Raw genomic sequence first — 14,150 nt, forward strand, 5'->3', positions numbered from 1 at the left:
CCTGAGGCTTCATCTCTTTTGTAACTTTTCATGAGCTCTGTGCAGCAGACATGAGTGAGGTCTCAGCTTTTCCCCATCCCCACCTGCCCTAAGGTTGCATTTGGGGCTACCCACCAGGCTGGGGTATCTACTGCATGTGGTTGGTACATTCTTTTGACTTCAGCGTCTTAGGCAAAGTTATTTGGACCATTAATGTGGTGACTTAGCCTAGCATTTTTGTCTAGTTGGCTTCTTTCCCATTGCTGTTTTATCATCTTTACCCCACAAGTCTGTATGGAAAGGGGGCAGGACACTGTCCCGGGGAGGTGACTGAGAAGTAGTGGTATTTGGCCTCCGGGGTTGTGCTAGTGAAGGCCACTTGACCACCCCTCTCCACAAACATGTGTGCCAGGCAGTGTTGGCAGGTCCTCTTGTTTGGTTTCATTTGTTTGCCTTTTGTGTTTTTTTGTAAAAAGCCAGCAGTAGCAGCAGCAGCAGCTGTACAGCAATGGCACAGCCGCTCTATTCCTGGCCAAGAACCCTGTGAAATTAATCCACATCTCGCTGAAATCCTACCCCGCTTTCGGGTCACTGCCTCGTTCCGGCACCGCGGAAGGCAGGGATCCCGCGATGATTTATTACCAGCCCCAACGCACATATTATTATGAAATGAGTTTATTACACTCTAAATCTCCTGTTAATGTGCTACTGTTTTAATCCCTTTATCCAATTTTCAGTCTCTCAGGCTTGGCTGCTGTTCACTTGCACAAAACTCTCCATTCTGAAGGTTTTATTGTACGATATCCATATCCATTTATCCTGCTTTAAGGCTGCAGCGCTGAGGCTCTGATGAGGAGGGGGGAGCATGAGAAAGGGATGGGAGAGGCAGGAGGGGATGGGCCAGGGGCTGCATGGAGGGAGAGGAAGAGAACAGTCTGGCTTAGCCTGTAAGGGTATAAAAAAGAGTTGAAGCGCGTAGAGGAAGACAGTGGGGGGAAAGAGGAGCAGAGCTGATTTTAAGGGGAGCAGCAAGGATAGCTACCGAGTCAAGGAATGAGGGAACAAAGTGAAGGCACTTTGGTGAATCATATAATAAGTGGGTAAGAGAGGAAGGGGCCTTAGCCTCTGCTTTGAGACCACCATGAATCAAACAGCTCAAGAAGTGGAGAAAAGAGAGGGCAGAAAGAGAGCAGAGACAGAAAATGAAGGGAAAGGGCAAAAGGAAGAGTGTGTGGAGGGATGGGAGAGGAGGAGCATGAGGCTAAGTGGGAGGGTGTGAGGGAGGAGACCTGGGGGGAAAGGGCTGTTTGAGAGCCAGGGTGGAAAGAGCATGCTCTGGGATGCACAAGAAAAAGGTTTGGGCAATGGGGCAGTGATCTCCCCCATCAGTGGTCAGGAACTGGCCCCAGCATGGACAGAGGGAAATGCTTCACGGGAGTTTCTGTGGGTGAGATCGGTGTCGCCGTGGAGAGGTGCCCCACAAGGTTCAAGGATCAACATCTCCATATGCCTATGTACTCAGCCTCCCTCCTCTCCAGCCTGGGCCCTCCAGGCTGGTGTCTGTCCCACCCAGCCATTTGGAGGAGGCCCACTGAAGGGATGAGGCGATCCTTGGCATTTCAGACCATTGGCTGGAGGGAGTGTGCTCTGCCGTGTTGCGGCAGATGATGGGGGTTGAGTACTTACACTCAGCACTCAGGCCAGAGAGGGACACGGCTGCAGCAGAGTTGAGAAAATGGGTCCCAGAACAGATCCCTAGAGACAGCCCTCCACCTCCACTCTGGCAAGTGCTACAGGCGCTACTTTCATTTACTCTGGCTATGGATCCGATCTAGAGCCATAGTGAAAACCAGTAAACAGACCTACGCTTATCCGGCCCTGCTGTTGGCTCCCGCTACATGTGCACCAGAATATAGAAGTTGCCCAAGCCATAAAGCAGCATTGCTGGTGGTGGGAAACTTCAGAGGTGGCAGTGCGCGGCTGCCTGCCGAAACAAGGCAGGACAGTTGAGTTCCATGCCCAGCTCTGCTGTTGGTTCGCTGTAGCGCCTCCAGCTATAGGATGAGCGCAGTGACCCTAACCCATCTGATCCGTTTACAGGTGGAAAGAAATAGGTTGATGCATGTGGGCTGGTACTTTGTGGCCGCCAACTGTGGCTTGCAGGAACCTGTGGGGAGACTGCTATTGTGAGAGAGATTTTTTTGTACCTAACTCCCTAGGTTGCATTAAAAATCACAGCCACAGAGCGTGGTGATAAGTGTCTGCACTGGAATGTTCCTCTGCTGGTTTATGCCCTCTTGTTGTACAGATCTATAATATACTATGCACCGTCCAGTAGATATTTGTGCAAAAATCTGTGTTACGTTTTGCACAGAAGAATACATAGCAGAGCGCAAGGTCATTAAACTTGTTTCTGATGAAGTGCAAATCTTTATGGCTCTTCCTCCCCCCACTTTATTGTACTTATAAAACAAAATAAGAATAAAATGCACGCACAAAGTTTGAAAATCAAGATATAGGAGAAGGGAATGCAGCTAAATAAAACTCCCCAAAACTTCTTTGGGAGGAGTGGAAAAATCCCCAAACTTTGAGCCAGAATAGAGAGGCAAAGAGATTTACTTAAAATAGTGCAAGCTCTTGTGACGGAACTGCTGAGTAGCTAATGTCCTTGGCTTTTTTAGCTAGCCAGTTATTTAAAATAGCTCCTGCCCATAGTGTTTGCTTTATGGTGTTCTTCTCCTTCCTTCCACCTATTCTCTTTCATTTTCTCCAGAGAGATATTTTATCAGATCTAGCCACTGAGAGTAGGAGAGACAGAGATTAAATGAGACGGTTAGGAGGCTAATGTTACTGGTCCGTGGGAGCGATTTAGAAGCTGAAGAGGCTTCTTGTAGTTCAGCCCATGCTGGAGAGCTGGACTTGCCGCACCTCTGATGTGCACACGGGATTAGTTGAGGGAAGGGAGAGCGAAGTAAGAGTTAGAGCAGAAGGTCTCAAAGGGTCTGCCAGCCTGGGCTGCGTTCTGGTCCTAGCCCTGCTTCCAGTCCCCCCACCTTGGTCAAGTCAAAGACCTGTTTTGTGCCTCAGTTTCCCTTCTGTACAAGGTGATAATGACTTGGTGGAGGGGACTTGGTGGATCACTCTGAAATGCTTGAAGACAAGGAGGTCTGCTGACATGCAATCTTCATTTGGATCTCGTAACCAATGTAGGTTTTAGATCTTTAATAGGCAGCAAAAGCCTTTCTCTGACCTTGGTGAGGATTTCTGCTGGGTCCTGCTCTGTGTTTCATGGGGGACTGGCGGGCTGGGGCAAGTGAAGAGTTAGAGAAAGCCACCAGCAGGAAACCAGTGCCTTGGCGTTCATCCAGCCCAGCTGAAGCCAGTGACCACACTCGGGGATCCTGCCAGGTCAGGATTTCACCAGGCCCCCGACTCTGCTCTCGTTGCAACACCCAGCTGGCTTCATGGTGGCCCTTTCCGAGCTCTGCCATCGAGCCCAGCAGATAGGCCTGCCTCGCTAGCCTTCCCTGCCCTCCTCTTCCTCACCCTCTGCTCCCCCCTCCGCCCCTCGCCCTGCCTGGTTGTCTGCCCCCCTCCTCCGACTCCCTCCCGCATTTTCCCTCTCCTCCCACGCCCCACTCCTCCTTTTCTCCCCCTCTTCCTGTGACTCCGGCTCCTGCTTCCTTTTTGTCTCACACGCTCCCCCTCTCCCGCTACCCTCCCACATCCTTATAGCCTCCCCCCCCACACTCCCGCGCTCTCCCTCTCATGTCGAGGACTTGCCTCTACTCTCTGACACAGAAGCCTGTATCACTTCCAAGGCTCCTGCTGTCAGCTGGGGAATAGATAAAGATAAATGATATTATGTTAAATTCCACTTAATGACAAATTTTTAATTTTCTGAACATGGTCATTTTCTGGCTAGTGAATCAAGTGTAGGGAGCTAATTACATGAAGATCTGAACAAAAATAACTCCTAATTTTCAAGGATAATGGAAGAGAAATGTTGGAGATTAATGGCACTATTTATCTTTTTTAAATTTCTATCTTTCTCTGTGATAGCACTGCTCCCCAAGGAAAATATTCATAAAATGAAATTGAAGTCGTAACTTAATAGGTTATTAAAATTTTTGAGTGCATATCACTTTCCTTCCGCCGCACTGTAAATTTAAATTGAAGTTTGCGGCTCCTCGAGTCACCAGCGGAGTTTTTTTTATGATGGCACAATAGAGGGAAACATGCATCTTTGTCAGGAGGTATTTGCTATTCTAATTTTATGGCAGGCCGGATTATCAGAAAGGAATGTCAGAGCACGGGGAAGCTGACAACACTACAGCCTTCAGCCATGTGTTTCCATTAACGCCCAAAGCCGTCCAGGGGTTTCTCTGGACTGTTATTTTCCATTTCAGTCTTTTATCTTGATTTAAAGTGAGGGCGCCGAAAATTCAGCTCCTGTCATTTTTCTCACTCTCTCTCTTTTTCTCACTTTCTCCCTTCCCACTCCTTTTTTCTTTTTTTCTTTCTCTGCCTCTGCTCACTGCCTCTCTTCCAACTTTTTTTTTTTTTTTTTTTTTTACAGCCAAGACAGTTAAAAATTTATTAAAACCCCAGTCTCTGGTGGGAGATCCTCTCTCTGTGTCCCTGTCCCTCCCCCACATGTCTGTGGTCCTTTGGGTGTAAAGCTCCAGGGAGCCATGTCTGGGGATGGGGGGCAGGGAGGAAATTTTTTCTCGGTTCTCTAGGAAAGGGGCTGCCTTAAGGCTCTGTCGAGGAGCGCGGCACACAGGGCTTCCTGGGCAGTGCATAGTGCCGTGGTTTTAGTCAAGTATAAATTTGATGCCCGGCTTGGCCGTGTCAGATGCCAGTGCCAGGATAAGGCGCTTTGTGGTGTCAGATCCCTCCCTCCAGCGGGAGGGAGCTGGAGCAATGGACATGGGCAGCACACGGGGGAATATTCAATCCTTCTTTTCCACCAGCCTGCTGGGTAGCATCAGCCACCTCACCTCACTTCACCCGCCCTTCCCTGCCTGCCTGGTTTGCACTGTGGGCAGAGCCTTTTACTTCGTGCCTGCACTGGTGTGCTACTGGAGTTTCCCAGCCACTGCTCAACTCCACTGCAAGTCGAGGCACTCTTCGGTGGGGTTTCAATGCACCAAGGATGGGGCTGCTCAAACCTGGGCAGCTCTGTTGCACGTGTTGCCTCCTTGGAGGTCTCCCTCACCAGTGTGCAGCAGGCTCGACCTGTTCCTCTTTGGTCCTATCCCTTTTTTTCCAGCAAGAACACGTTCACCTCTGAGGCTCTGAAGTTTTTAAACCAGGGACGGCACAAAGCCAAGACTCCTCTTAAATGAAGGTTCAGCTTTCCCTGAATCACCAGCCCGGTACAATTCCTCTTGGCTGAAGCAAATGAGCCTGGGCTCGGACTGCAGGGATCCACTTTGGGCTTCTTCTGAATGGGAAGGGGACAAGGTGTTTCCGCTGCCCCTGGTCTCTGCACACGTGGGACCTTTCATGTTCTTTGTGCAGGTGGAAGGTTTGGGTTGGTTTTTTGGTGGGAGGTTTTGTTCAGCATGTCTAGAGCCAAAGCCAGTAAATTACGAAACAAAACCCCGTTGGCTTCAGTGTAATGTTCTTTTTATTTTTATTGCCTTCTGGGGTTGTTGAATCTGTTAAGTTTTCTTCCACTAAAGGACAGCTAAACCTCTGCCCTTCAACACCTGCCCCTCCAAATTCATATCTCCTAAAATGTCATGACTCCAGATGCTGAAGTTCGAAGAGAAGCAGCAAGTATCAAAAGGCCCAGAATAAAGCTAGGAAAGTAGGCATCTGCAGCAAGCCCCCCAGTTTTTGCCAAGCTCTAAAGGGATTGTGAGAGCAGTGTCCTCTTTGCAGGCCTAGCTCAGGTCTCAGGGCTGTGTGTGCCGTGTGTGCCCAGGAGCCGGGGTATTGCGCTGCCCAGTGTGGCAGTGCTGCCAAGGAATGAAAGATGCCAGCACCTCTGGAGATGACTGCCTGTGTGAACTACAGGGCACGCAGCAACTCGATTTTTCTCCTTGGGATCTGGTCATGCAGCCATAGCCTCCTCAAGCTGCTACCTTGAAGGCAACTGGACATGTAGAAGGCCACCCTGGAAAACGTACCCTGGAGACCCAATCCCAGTATCTGTTGGACAGATGTCACCATCGTCCCTGGTGCCCAGCCTGCATGGGAATATATGTTGATTCCCCCATCCCTTCCACTGCATCCATGGACAATGACACTCTGCTGTGCACCTGCGGGCTGGAGAGGCTGGACCATCTGTGTTTCCCTGCACCGCTACATCCTGCTCTCCCTGGTCAGCACCAGAGATGGGTTTTCAGGAGGAGCTCTGGAGAGCATTCCCCACAGATCCTGACTTCTGCCAGAAACAGGGAATAGGGGAGGTTTTAGCAGGGCCTATGCTTGCCCTGTGACTCAATGTGCTGGCTATGTGCCTTCAACCAGAGGTCTCAAGTTTGTCTTAGGGGTGAGTGGCGGTTTGCAGTGTGGAGATGGGATATTGTGCAGACCCTTCTGGACTGAGTGTCTGTTCTGTGATGCCTGTGAATGGTTTGCATTTGATGAGTTTCCTCTCTTCTGTTCCCTTGTTCCTAAGCTGGTGGCAGGTGTCACAGTATACCAAGGAAGGCAGGCAGCCTTGGTGCTTAGGGGACCCTGCTTCGCCTGTCTCGGGTTCTCAGGCACATCTCTCAGAGGTTTTGTAAACGGTTGCCAGGCTTCTCCCCTGCCTCAGTTTCCTCGCCTGCGTGATGAGGATAAAGGATGCTTTCCAGAGGCACCTGAGGCTTTTACCTCTTGATCTCTGTGTGACATTGAGAGTGCTGTAGACCATGACGGAGACATGCTAAACCAAAGTTAGACCTTCAGCGTAACAGTGTGTCCTCCTTTCCCTTCCCCCCACCTTCTTTGCTGATGTAAGCAGCTTTGGAAAACATGGGTCCTTAAGGGATGAGGAACGAAATTAAATGCTTTTACATTTTTTCAGCTTCTCTTATTTTCCTTGCCCATAAGGATTCCGAGTAACAACTGAAACATGACTGCTATCTGTATGACTGATCTATTTGTATAATTCCATCTATGGACTCAGACCCCAGAAGACACATCCAAGGAGGGAGAGGGTGTAGGTGGGAGGGAAACTATTTATCCCTGATAGAAACTTTTGTGTTGGTGTTGATGACAGCTCTTTGCCAACGTCTGGGGGAAGCCAGGGCTTGACTGCTGGAGATGCAAAACGTCCTGGGGAACAGCATGGTGGCAGAATGGAAGTGGAACATGTAGGAGAGAGTGGTTTTGGTCCCTGGGAAAGCACCAGTGGATCAGATACCATGCTGTGCTAGCATAGGAAGATGCTGGTGGGACAGGGTCTGTGAGACCACGAGGTCCCTGCTGGTGTAAATCAAGATGGCTCCATTGTGCCTGCAGTGTAAATCAGCAGCGTGCCCTTTGTCGTCGCTGGGCCAGCAGCCTTGCCTAGGCAGGCACCGCTGGCTTTCTGAGCTGCCTTCTTACAGCTTTTCCTCTCACTGCCTTCCTCCCCTCACCTCCTGTACTTGATTTGATCTTATTAAATTGATACATAGTTGTGAGCTGGCCAGGCCGTAGTAAAGCAGCCCCGACCCTGGGAGGGAGAGGAGAATCCTACCTCCCTTTGCCAGACAACGAGGCCAGGCAGCCCTTGGTAATTGAGCTTTAATAGACTCTGAGAGGGGTGTAGCTCTCCAGGGAGCGGCCTCAGCTGGCAGCCCAGGGGGGACGGTGCCTATCGAAAAAGGCTTTCATGACGGCAGGGAATGGTCCTCGCTCCGTGCCGACAGACGAGGCAGAAGAAGAATTATCAACAGGAAACACTGGACACCCAGCCAGTGCTCCTGTGTGAGCAAGCGAGCTGGAAAACCTGCACGTGGAAGTGTGAGGTCTCTGAGTAAGGACGTACACTGGCATTACTCGGTGCTTCATTTCTGGGGCCCTGTCCCCCTCCTCTCTGTTTCTTGTGCACTTTCCTTGTGCTCTGATGACTTACTCCTGCTTTCCTCTGTCCCCTGGGACATTCTGGCCCTAGGATATTGTTCTTCTGTCCACTGTAAAGATATTCCTTAAGGTCCCCCCATCTCAGTGAGAAAGTAAATTCTCCCTGAAGGCTGAACTTCATGCCATGGGATTATTTCCTTGATGGGCAGATAAGAGATTCTCCAGCTGGAGACGTGGAGGAGTCTTGGAAGACGGGCAAGCCAGAGTCCAGCACTGCTGACCTCTCCCAGTTGAACTCACCATTTGACTAAGAGAAGAACGCACACGATCTTTCTCTTGTGTCTTTGAAAGAAAGATAGCCTGCAATGTTTTAAAGGAATGAAAGCCCCAAACCAGATGCATCTGGCAGCTGCTCTTGTGTTCTGGTGGAGCTGGAGGCAAAGTGCTGAAGTCGAGCTGAGCCTGGAACCCAGCAACCCTGCCTCTGGGTCCTTTGCCCCCAGCACAGGGTGGCACCCTCGCGTGAAAGTTGTCCCTTCTCTTTGCAGGCTCTTTCATTAGAAGGATAAAGTTTCTCCATCCACGTGTCAGTAAGATCCAGACGAGTGATACAGATTTACCTCGCCACTAAGATTGGCTGTCTCTCGAGTTTACGAATTCTTCGCAGATGAAGTAGCAGGTGATTTCCAGATGTAGCTTCTGGTCGTTAGACATGGCTGTTGTTATCAGATTTCATGTGATGTTCCATGAGCCAAGAGCAGCTTCTGTGGGGTTTTATGACTTAACGTGTGTGTAATACATGTTCCATAAACAGCACCACCTGTATAATCACATGTACCACTGTGCTTTTATGCCACTGTCATGTTCCAGCTCATCTGGTTTGTGTCTTTCACCTGAAAGCACATCCACTCCTGAATGAATTCCACAACCATCACGAGCAAGCCTGGGTTCAGCTTGGAAAAGGGGAAGATGTGTGAGTATTTGAACAGCAATGAGATGAAAGTGTGTGTGTGGGTTATTTAGGCTGGATCATATGGGCAATGGACGAAATAAATACATAAATTAAGAATACTTAGCACATACTATCTGCAGTTCTTAAAACATCTCGTATAGATGGAAATTGGATCTAGACAGGAAATAATTTTTTTTTCTATGAGAATTTGTAAACTGCAGTAACTTCTGCTCCAAAATGGGATAAGAAGTAAAAATATGTAATGCTTTCACAAAGGAATAATTTGATTCTCATCCTGACCCTATCTCCCTCTCCCTATATCCTAGCCCCCAAATTTTGTATTGGATCAAATTAAATATTTTGTTCCCAGTTGCAACTTTTACCATTTGAAAGTCCCTTTTAAGCCTAAATAGTCTAGAACTTAAAAATGAAAAGTCATTTTCAATCATAAAGCAAATGTTTTTGTTTAGAAAATGTCAGAGCTGGATGTTGCCATGGTTCCACAACTTTTTTGGTGTTCTTTCCCCCCCCACCCCCGAAATTGCTTCAGTGAGAGACAGTTGTTAGAAATTGACCCCTCCCTTTGGTTTTAATGAATCGATGCTTTGGGAAGTAAGAGGTTTTCATGGAAAATTTGCACATGGCTCTAGAGGAAAAAAATTCATGTTACTTATATCTCCAGAACTGGTAATACTTTTTTTTTTTCACACCATCCCAACATCATGTGGCCAGGTGAACTGTGAGCTTTAAGCTCAGGAAAAGAAAGAAACCTCTTTCTAGATCTTGTAGAAAAGCATGGAAACTAGAGTCCCATAGACGGGGTTCTCCGCAGGCGTGTGAGTCCTCCTGCACAAGGCCATATTCTTCTTGAAGGTGTCGTGATTTTTTAAACCAGTCTCATGGTTCTGGAATGGGGAAATGGTCTGATTCATCATTTTTAAGTGCTTAGTTTTAACAATACTGCATTATTCCCAGATAGCAGATGGGGAAATGGAAAAATGTGGTGAATTGCCAGCAGCAGAGCCAGAAATAGAACCCAGATGTCCTGGTCTTGTGTCGAAGCTCCCTGGTCTCTCCAGGAGGGCAATGAGCAGGCTGCAGTGCAGGGGGATCTTCTTCCCAGTAAAAAGCAAAGCCCTGGTGGGCAGGGTGAATCTCCCCAGCTCATCAACGGGTTGTGAAACACTGGAACTCTGTCTGTCTGTCTGTCGGCACAGCCCTGCACTGGTGCAGAGAGGAGGCAGAACGGTCCGGTGGGTCCCTGCCAGCTTTGTTGTCCGTGTCCCCATGCCGTGACGTGTGGCTCTGCCGTTTGATCGCATGGAGGGGGCAGGTCAGCTCACGTGTGCCTTTTCCACCTCGCTGCGTGTACCGCACAGGTCAGCTCGCCTGTGGTTTAGCGTGGCTGTGGGAAGCTGCCGGCTCCCGTGTTTAGCTGCCTTCAGGCCTAGCTAAGCCGAGGCAGTGTCTGGCTCCCCAGCCACAATCTCTCGTTAGAAAGAAATTAAAAGCCACTCAATTTTGGCTAATATCCCTCTGTAGGCCTTTAACTCCACCTGTGACTAACCCATTCATAATAGCTCTGTTTTAGTGGCTTGGGTTGATGTATCCTCGATTAATTTGGGAGGAGAGCGGCAGGGCCATATCTCTTTGTCTCCCCCTCTCTTACTCCCTGTCCTGCAGTCTGTCTTCTCCCACTATTTCATCTCTGCTATAATTTCTCCATTCATTCACCCTCTTCTCCCCCGCAGCTGCCTTTTTCCCCCCCTCTCACTTTTTGGCGTTTTCTTCCCCAACTCCTGTTTGCCTGCCTTTCCCCTTTGTTCTCCTCATGTCCTTTAACCTTCCTCCTCCGGCTCTTTCCTCCTCCTCTTTTTTTCTTGGCTGGTATTGCTTCCTTTTCATTTTTCAGCTTTCCCTTCCCTTGTCGTCCCTTTTCTCCCTCATTTGGACCCCTTTCTCTGATCCTCTCCCCCTGCACCTCTCTCCTCTCCCCCAGCTCTCCCGCTGCCGCCTCTTCCTCCTTCCCCAGGTTTCAAATGCTCACGCGATTTCTCTCCCTCTTTGTTTCAGGCGCCCCCACCCCACTCCCCACACTCGATTATTATTAATGATAAAGGCTAAAACATCACATCAGTAATTTCTGAGTGAGTTTTGCAATGAAGCTGGGGCCTTATCAGCCCCTCCCGAGTGCCACAAATTTTACTTTTGCAATTTCACGCCTTTGGTTATTATCACGCTGCTTCGTCCCTGCTCTACCTCGCGCTTTCCCTCCCCCCCTCCTCTGGAGAGAGTACTTAAACTTGTTTTCATTCCCTTATTCTTTATTTTTTTAATGTCCACTCTCTCTGGAGCCAGTAATGTTCTTCCTCTTTTTTCCTCTCCCATTTTCTGTTAATTCTGTGCCATCTGCCTTAGCATCTGTTAAAAATAAAATTTCCCTCACAATGAGAAGCCCTCCCTGCCTTGCCTCCATCCCCTCCCCCACAGCCTCAGCCCCCCTACTTTTCCTACCAGGGTTGTCGGAGGCTGGCGCGCTCCCCACTCCCCACACTCGATTATTATTAATGATAAAGGCTAAAACATCACATCAGTAATTTCTGAGTGAGTTTTGCAATGAAGCTGGGGCCTTATCAGCCCCTCCCGAGTGCCACAAATTTTACTTTTGCAATTTCACGCCTTTGGTTATTATCACGCTGCTTCGTCCCTGCTCTGCCTCGCGCTTTCCCTCCCCCCCCCTCCTGGAGAGAGTACTTAAACTTGTTTTCATTCCCTTATTCTTTATTTTTTTAATGTCCACTCTCTCTGGAGCCAGTAATGTTCTTCCTCTTTTTTCCTCTCCCATTTTCTGTTAATTCTGTGCCATCTGCCTTAGCATCTGTTAAAAATAAAATTTCCCTCACAATGAGAAGCCCTCCCTGCCTTGCCTCCATCCCCTCCCCCACAGCCTCAGCCCCCCTACTTTTCCTACCAGGGTTGTCAGAGGCTGCCGCTCTCCCTCTTGGGGTACCTCTTCATCCCTCTTCCCAGCTCCCCGCCTGCCTTCCCGGGCCGGCTCGGCAGCATCTGCTGGGCGATGGGGTGGGAGTGGGAGGAGAAGGGATGAAGAAGGAGGTGCTGGGTGCAGCTGAATTACTCTCACCCCACATGTGCACGTGTGTGTGTGTGTGCGCGCGCACGCATGGGTCTCTTACATGTGAGTGTTTCTGTGAGTCTGGGCAGGGTACGACTGGCACCGATATGGTGAATCAGCACTGGGTTGAAGGGCGAGTCCCTCATCAGTCCCTCATCCCTGGGACCGGTGAGTGGGGCCACCCTGGGAATAGGAGAGGGTCTGGCTGCTGTGTAATGCACCAACTCTCCACCATCCATGCTCGGCGGGTGAAGGCTGTTTTGAACAGAGCTGTGGTCGGGTGTGGATTTGGCCACTGTGGAGCAACGCTTCTACCAACCTGGTTGACGTGAGCATGAAGAAAATTTCCTGGTCCAGAAAGAAGGACGCTTTGTTGAGTTTTTTCAGTGATTTCCTTTTACGGCCAAGCTTAGAGTAGGAAGTGGGCCAAGCCTCTGGGATTTCCCGCTTCCATCAAGGTCTTGGCTGCGGGTCTGATACGCATGTGAAACCTCCTTTTGGCACAGTGCCTTGGAGGGGCTTTGGTTGGTACTTCCCTTGGGCAAGTTTTTGGGGATAAGGAGATAGAGGCTCTGGTCCCCATTAAAAGTTTCTTTTGTGATTTCACGTCCAGTGGCTTGGTTCCCACAACAGGAGGTTGGATCCCTCATGGAGTCTGTGGGACTTGTGTGCCGGGCTTTGGGAACTGCCTCGTGTCAGTGCTCACTTGTCCCTGATCCAAGTCAGGCCAGAGTTTGAACGGGGATCTGGCTCTTCCACCCTGCTCACCCTGACTCTGTGGTCCCTTGGGACATGTCCCAGTTTCAGTATCAGGCCCTTCCTCTGGTCAGTCAGGGTCTTTGGAGGGTGTTTGGAGCACAGCGTTTTGGGCAATTTTTAGTTTGTGACACGTGGCATCAGCATTTGCAAAACTGCTGACAACAGACCCCTGCTCACAAGCCCCTTCATGAGGCTTTCACTCCCCAGGGGCCTTCAGCTTCTCCTTTCCTGTGATGCAGATGAAGCTTTTAAAACAACATGGCTTAGCATCCCTTCTGCTAACTCTACCATGTGCACATGATCTCTGAGACAGGGCCTCAAGACTTCCTCATTTGTGCATGCCAGGAAAAGCGTGCTTACATACTGTTGTGCATGGGTTTATCTGACTCTGTGTGTTTGGGTTAAGGACTTGCAGCCAGATGTTGAGGGTATGCGTATGAGCCATCAGGTATATCTGTATGTCCAGCTGTAGATGCCTTCAGCGATGAACTGTTGCCTTTGCAGATCTGGATGCGTGTGTATTTATCTCTGGATCCGTGAGTGGCCAGTAGGTGCATCTGTGTGTGTAAGCATGGGTGTTTGTGTACGGCTGAATATGTCTATAGCAGGTGCGTCGGTGGGAGTGTACGTGAGCCCGGCTCCCTTGGCAGGTGTCTTGGATGCCTGTGGATATGGGAAAGGAGGGTGCAGGGCCACCTGCCTCCCCCTGCACATGCCTGCTCTGAGCCAGAGGGTGTGAGCGAGCAAAGTGCGTGCAGAGGGAGACCCCGGCAAGTTTACATGGAGCAAATCCCACCCTCTGTCTCCCTGCAGCGCCTCCATTAACAGCCACACTGAAGGGGCTCAGAAGCAGCGTGATTCTGCTCCAGCACAATAACCTCTGCGGCTTTGATAACAACAAGCCCCCTTAAGCCCTCTTCCTCCTCCCAGCTCCCCTTTTCTCTCCCCTGCTCCCTTTGAGCCCTGCCGACAATAGGCAGGCCTGCTGCAGTGCTGCCCACAGCCCGGGCAGGCACACAAAGCTGCCGAGAGCTTACAGGAATTCTTTGGCAGGCTGCTGGTTGCTGCGGAGAAGAAGAAGGGCCCTTCATACTCGGAAGCTGTCTCATTGCCCCCGGCCCTATTCTCTTCCCGTGTTTGATAGACACTGAGCCACGGTAATCTCTCTCTGCCCCGAGGGGAACAACAGCTTTTGTGAAACAGATTTTTACAAACTGTTTTGACCCCACATCCACCACGGTAATCTCTCTGCCCCGAGGGGAACAACAGCTTTTGTGAAACAGATTTTTACAAACTGTTTTGACACCACATCCACGGCGC

The sequence above is a fragment of the Aptenodytes forsteri genome, unplaced genomic scaffold (assembly GCF_000699145.1).
Source record: "Aptenodytes forsteri isolate BGI_AS27 unplaced genomic scaffold, ASM69914v1 Scaffold15, whole genome shotgun sequence".
NCBI lineage: Eukaryota > Metazoa > Chordata > Aves > Sphenisciformes > Spheniscidae > Aptenodytes > Aptenodytes forsteri.